This window comes from Gopherus evgoodei, chromosome 6 (assembly GCF_007399415.2).
Source record: "Gopherus evgoodei ecotype Sinaloan lineage chromosome 6, rGopEvg1_v1.p, whole genome shotgun sequence".
Classification (NCBI taxonomy): domain Eukaryota; kingdom Metazoa; phylum Chordata; order Testudines; family Testudinidae; genus Gopherus; species Gopherus evgoodei.
In genome coordinates, this window is record NC_044327.1 from 65776761 (window position 1) to 65782760 (window position 6000).

The following is a 6000-nucleotide window of genomic DNA, read 5'->3' on the forward strand; positions in this document are numbered from 1 at the left end:
TACTTCACTACCTTTATGCACTGTGCATGTCAGTTGTACTCCTTTAGTACAACAACATGAGGCATCCAAACATATTATAATACACAGTACTTCCAGTTTCCCACCGCTATGCAATCTGTCATCTTGGCAGCCATGAACCCACGGCCTTCTTTTCCTGTACTCCAGAAGTCTGGCACAAGTGTGGCTTGATGTTATGTGCAAAAGAGCTATATGACATTGCTATGAGAGTTAAGGGATTCTTTCCAGAAAAGAGTACTTGAAGTGTTATGTAAGCTTGAGGTTTTTTCCTGTGGTATCTATGCCTTATTGAAACTGACATGTCAACTCACAAGTAGGCACTTTGCCACTGCTGCAGATAGGCAGGAATGTAAGTAGCCAAGAGAATAGTTCAACACAGGCATCAAACGTGCTGTGGATCTATTTCCCAGGAAGCACTCTCACAATAGCTGTCCATCTGGAGCTTCCTTGGCATATGGTTATGAGGGATGCAGTATGTCATCATTCCTTGAGCTTGGATTACCTTAAAAAAACAAGCCACCAAAATGTTTCTGAACTAAATGTAAAGTGCAGGATTTTGGGGGTCTGAGGAATCACAACTGGTTCTTCACAGAGGAGGGGAAGTAACAGCGCATAAAATCTCCATGTTGGTGTCCAAGGAAAGGCCCTGATGTGCGGGGGGAAAAAATATAAAAGGAAGTAGTGCATAATGACTGAATTTCAACTGAATAGGAAAGGATGAAGAACCCATTAATTCAACATTCATTGTTTCCTTTTTATTATTTACCATTTATAGTTGATAGTGCATAAAAGCACTACCAAGTCAAGGACCCGTTGTGCTAGGCACTGTACAAATATATAGTAAATGATAGTCGCTGCCCAAAGAGCTGAACAGTCTAAAAGAACACATGATGCAACAGATGGATGAGACAAACAATCGTAGCATAGGCCTAATTCTTAGCCAGCGAGGAGGAGCGATTACGACTTGCCACCTACCTACCCATTAGTAGATGGCAGTTTTCTGTATTGATGAACTGATGATGTGTTTTCTACATTGTTTGCAAAGGTTAAAAACCTGATGAAGATATAGCTGGGTAGAGAGCTCTAATTTCAGTGGGTTTTGTTTCTAACAACATTGTGTTTTCCTTAAACAAAGTGAATATTACAGACACGTTTGAAATTTCAGACTATTTTAGTTGGATCTGTCTCTTTACCAGAAATGCTTTAGGCCACACAGAGCAGTTTCACCAATTAGAAGCACTGTGAAAGGAAACTATAGCACACTTTGGTCAAGTGAGGGGTTGAACCATTTATCTCCCTCCATCTCCCCAAAAAGTTTCATAGGGGCATTAGATGCAGGAAGGGTTTTCAAGCAAAACAGTAGGGTCTATTGTAAATGGTGATTTTATTTATTTTTATGCTCAAACTTAGACAAAAAGAAAATAAATATTTTCAAGAGAGAAATTACCTCAAGATAAAACTTTTTAAAAATCTTTGTTAGGGCCATTTGAATAGCTGTGTAAATTAAACTTGTTTGTGAGGGGAATGTGAAAGTGAGGGTATATGCAGGAAATACAGTTATTATGTTGTGTTGTATTGTTATAACTTGTGTTGTATTCTCCAGCACTTGTGTTGGAGACTAGCCAAATATTTCCTCTGGCACTCTGCATTCTGGACATTTCCCATAGTCCTTCTAAGTTACTCCTGAATAAATGCTTTTATATTCTTTGGAGGTACCATCTCTCCCTTTTTTATCATTTGTTGCAGGATGCAAGCCAAGAAACACCCCAGATTGTCAAAACTAAAGCATCTATTAAATATGTTTGTTTGTTTTTGTTTTTTTTAAAGTATAACAGTGTGAAATAGCATAGCCAGTTTCAAAGCATTGTTGCTGCTTTAATATTGATTTTGTGGTAATGACAAGAGTCCCCAGTTAGGAATGGGACCCTGTTGTGCCAGAGGTTCAACACATTTTTAGAAAGAGTCTCTGGCCCAAAGAATTTACAGTCTAGAGGGCTGATCCTGCAACAGACTCTGTATCGGTGGACCTCTCCACCCTCGTGGAGCGCTACTGAAGTAACTGATTTCAATGGATCTAACTACATGATTAAATTTAAACATGTACAGCTTTACAAGAGCATGAGCAGAACAGGGGCCTGAGTGGCATATCGAAGGTAAATGACTAGCAATACAATCAAATATGTATATTAAAAAGTACACTCAAACACATGCCCATTTAAACTTTTCATTATTATGTGTACTGTTCAAAAAAGCAAAATTCAAGTAGTTTAGGCAGAACAGATCTTCTATTGCTGGAAAAGTAAAGTATCAGGGGATAGCCGTGTTAGTCTGTCTTCACAAAAACAAGGAGCTCAGATGAGAAGTGAGTTTTTTTACCCATGAAAGCTTATGCCCAAATTAATCTGTTAGTTTTTAAGGTGCCACCAGACTCCTTGTTATTTTTGTGGAAAAGTAAGAACACATTACTGATGCTGAGTTTTAAAGTTATATAAAGATGCATAGCTTTTAAAAAACTAAAAATTACAATGAAATAAGATACATGGGTAATTGAGAGTCAAAGTCAACACCTCCAGGTTTCAGCCTTGGTAGCTGTCAATGGGGTCTTTCACAAGTGTCAGATGCCTTTCCTGGGCAGGGTCTGGAATGCAGCGTAAGAGGCTGTCCCTAGGCAAGCCCAGACTAGCACATCAGGGATAATATTTCAACACAGATACAAAACAGTTTCACAATTTGATACAGTCATATCCTAATCCAGTAGTTCTCAACCAGAGATACATGTATCCCTGGGGGTACACAGAGGTCTTCCAGGGGATACATCAACTCATCTAGATATTTGCCTAGTTTTACACCAGGCTATGTAAAAAGCACCAGTGAAGTAAGTACACACTAAAATTTCATACAGACAATGACTTGTTTATACTACTTTATATACTATACACTGAAATGTAAGTACAATATTTATAGTCCAATTGATTTTATAATTATATGGTAAAAATCAGAAAATAAGCAGTGTTTCAGTAATAGTGTGCTATGACACTTTTGTGTTTTTATGTCTCATTTTTAGGGCCCTACCAAATTCATGACCATGAAAAATGTGTCACGGATCGTGAAATCTGGTCTCTCCCTGTGAAATCTGGTCTTTTGTGTGCTTTTACCCTACAATTTACAGATTTCATGGGGGAGACCAGTGTTTCTCAAATTGGGGGTCCTGATCCAAAAGGGATTTTCAGGGGGGTCACAAGGTTATTTAAGGTCATGGTATTGCCACTCTTACTTCTGCGCTGCCTTTAGAGCTGGGCAGCCAGATAGCAGTGGCTGTTGGCTGGTTACTAAGCTCTGAAGGCAGCACCCTGCCAGCAGCAGCACAGAAGATTAGCAATACCATACCATGCCACCCTTACTTCTGCACTGCTGCCTTCAGAGCTGGGTGGTCGGAGAGTGGCAGCTGCTGACTGAGGGCCCAGCTCTGCAGGCAGCAGCACAGAAGTAAGTGTAGCAATATCATACCACGCCACCCTTACTTCTGCTGGCGGCGGCTTTGCCTTCAGAGCTGGGCTTCTGGCCAGCAACCACCACTCTCCAGCTGCCCAGCTCTGAAGGCAGTGCCACTGCCAGCAGCAGTGCAGAAATAAGGGTAGCCGTACTGCAACCCCCCTACAATAACGTTGTGACCCCCCCAACTCCTTTTTGGGTCAGGAACCCTACAATTACAACATCATGACATTTCAGATTTAAATAGCTGAAATCATGAAATTTACAATTTTTAAACTCCTATGACCCCGAAATTGACTAAAATTGACCTTGAATTTGGTAGGGCACTACTGATTCTGTAAGCAAGTAGATTTTAAGTGAGGTGAAACTTGGGGTAAGCAAGCCAAATCAGACTCCTGAAAGGGGTACAGTAGTCTGGAAAGGTTGAGAACCCCAGTCCCATTCCATCACACTGGCTTATTTGGAACTCCTGGGTGTTTGATTTCATGAGGAGTGAGTGCAGACAAAGCACATATGTGGTGCTGGATGTAAATGCAAAAAATTGAACCACATTAGTATTGATGAAACAGAAACAAGAAGAACTGAGTAAGGTGTGCAGTGCAATCTGTAAAAGCCAGACCAGTCCTTTTCCCTGTTATACCCTCATCCTCCATGATGGAAATATAAATTTATCCATGCTACTTTCTAGATTACATAGTGACAAAATCACTGCAAAAGCAAGTAGGAACTCATCAGACTGGGCTGAAACATGACCAATTTTTGAATTTTTTTCCTTTTGAGAACACATTAGTATCTGTTTTTATGGAAAGATACTGTTATATTATTAAGGGCATGGCTGGGAGTTACAGTTTAGAGGAATTTAATGAAAAATCTGTAATTCTGTCCTCTGTCAGTGTTATGTTGGAGAAAGTATTATATTTCAAGTTACGGGACCATGTTTGGATCTCAAGTACACTGCTGTAAATCTCAAATAATTCCACTGAATTAAATTGAGATACACTGTTATGAGCTTATGTCAGTACTGCTAACCTGGACAATAAAGAGATCAACAGTTTTGTTAAAATGAGAGAGACTCAAAGTGTTCGAGCACTGTGGTATGGTATAGTAGAAGCCTGGATTCATTCAACTCAAAGAGCAGATGACTGACCAGTTACATTTATAAAAGCTTTGGTGACTCATATTAGTCTTTGGCACAACAGGATGCATGTATTAACATGAAGGTCAGATTAACTCCAGTGCTGTGATATTAGCAAAGGGAGAGGAAATTAGGGATGTGGAAGGAGGGTCAGATAAAATGAGAAATTGGCCACATTTTTATCCTACCCTTAAAAAGAACGAGGAAAAGAAGCCAACAAATGACAAAGTAAAAGTGAGACGGCAGCTGGATTGCTACTTGCTTCTAATTTTGCAGGATCATCTCAGTTTTACTTAGGCACAGTCTTGTCTAAGGTCTTTCAACTGACCTAAAAATTATTTCAGGCCAGGAAAATGTTGGTGTTACATCATGATATGATGTTGTTTTTTCATGACAACCACACTGTGTCTTTGCATGGCATTTTTATGCAATGTCACTAAATTGTGACACAGCTTTACAAAAACAAGCTCATCCTGAGAAGCAAACTGAAAAAGGTGACAACTCTCTAGGGAGCACTAGAGATTCTCATGTTGCTCAACAAGGTCCACTCTGGGTGTGCAACATATGGGGCTCGAAAGAGAATCAGTTCTAAGCATTGGAGATTAAAACGGGGAATCACAGGATATCACTTTGGAAATGCAGTTAATTGTGTAAACTACAGTATATTTATCCATAAAGCTATGAAAACTGTTGAGGAATCCCTGTGGTTTCACCCAATTTTTGTTTGTTCGCTTCTGCTCAAAATGTCAAAAGGGCTTGAATATATTTAAAAAATAAACAGTGAAACTGGTCACTTTTAAAAGTAAGAGTCTTTTTGTCTAGACTTTAGCAAAATAAAATAAAATGAAAAGTCTGTCTGGCTTCAGATTATTATTCTTTTGTCACTCTTCCATTTGAAGATAACATCGTTTTATAAATTAAGCAGAATTCCAAGCAATCAGGATGCCAAGGCTTGTTGGCCATAATTTGCAGTTTTACTCAGGCAGTTCTGGTTTTCTAGCAGATTCAAACAGAACATCACAGACATATAGGGCTGAAAGGGACCTCAAGAGGTCATCTAGCACAGCCCTCTGTGCTGAGGCTAGACCATCCCTGACAGGTGTTTATCTAACCTGTTCTTAACTCCCCCCAATGATGGGGATGCTACAACCTCCCTTGGAAGCCTATATCAGAGCTTAATTATCCTCATAATTATTAAGTTTTTCCTAATGTCTAACCTCAATCTCCCATCAGCGGAGTTCTCTCCACTTAGGGCCTGGATTTTGTGCTCAGTGAAGTCTGTGATAAAGCTCTCATTGACTTCAGTCCTGCAGACTCAAGCACCTACTTTTTCTCCTCAGTTAGGGCCTGATCCT